The following is a 1183-nucleotide window of genomic DNA, read 5'->3' on the forward strand; positions in this document are numbered from 1 at the left end:
TCAGCACGTTGTACGGTGCAGTTACTGCAGCTGTTTGCATGGGGGGCAAAAGGAGACCGAACTCTGCTTCGGTTCTCAGCTGTCAAATGTTGGTCTAAGGCGCCAGTAGAGGCGTGGCAGAATACATAGTTCATTTTTGGGTTCACAAACCCCTTTCAGCGTTTTTCTAAGCTCTCACAAGCCTTCTAAATCTTGTTAGGATATTTTAGTATATGTGCTGCCGAAGCGAGCACAAAATCTTGGTAGGAAAGAAACAAGATAATCCCATTCTCTTGCTTTCTTAACAAGAAAGCTGAGGACCAGGGAGATTAAGTAATTTATAGTACTCAACACTACAGAATCAGCAGGTGAGTTTCAGAATCTTATTTTACCAAACTAAAGAAAACATATTTTGATCTTTATTCTTGTGTTGGCAAATATTCCACTTTTTTTTTTATCTCCCATTATGTTTTATACTCTACGGAAATATTTTATTATTTTGTTATTTATATGTACTGGCATAGCTTTTTCTTATAAAATGCTTATTACTTTTCCATTTTAAAATTTTATTTTATTGGTACATATTGGAAGTACATAAGTTTGCATTCTTCTCGGGAGTAGGTGTATGTCAATATCAGAGCTTGTTTCTGTTTTTAATCCCCTTCCCCTTCCTACCTCCCTCTGCCATCTCTAAATCCCCTTTCACCATATTCATTCTTATTATTATTTTTAGCTCATGTTTATGACTTATACTCTTTGCATTCGTTGCAGACATTCGGTACTTATGCATGGCACATCTTAGATCTTCCTTCCCCTTTCCTTCCTTTCTCCCCTCACCCTCGCTCTCCTGGACTCCTTCCCACTTGCAAAAATCAATGTACCCCCGAGTTTTCTTCTATCAATCTTTCATTTTGCTCTTTATGTTTGCCTTACTCAAATGGGAGATAACATATGGTGTTGAAGCTGATATGCCTGATTTACCTGACTAAACATTATACTTTCCAGGTGTATCCAACTTCCTACAAGCATCTCGAATTGACCTTTCTCCATAGCTGAGTAGTATTCCATTATGTACAGACACCATGTTTTCTTTATCCACTCATCTGTTGATACGCAAGGTCCTCCTCTACCTTTTCAAGATTTGAATTTAGTTTTTTTGTAATTGACTTTGTGATACATGACAAAAGATGAAAATTTACACTTT

This window comes from Chinchilla lanigera, unplaced genomic scaffold (assembly GCF_000276665.1).
Source record: "Chinchilla lanigera isolate Chin_1 unplaced genomic scaffold, ChiLan1.0 scaffold00083, whole genome shotgun sequence".
NCBI lineage: Eukaryota > Metazoa > Chordata > Mammalia > Rodentia > Chinchillidae > Chinchilla > Chinchilla lanigera.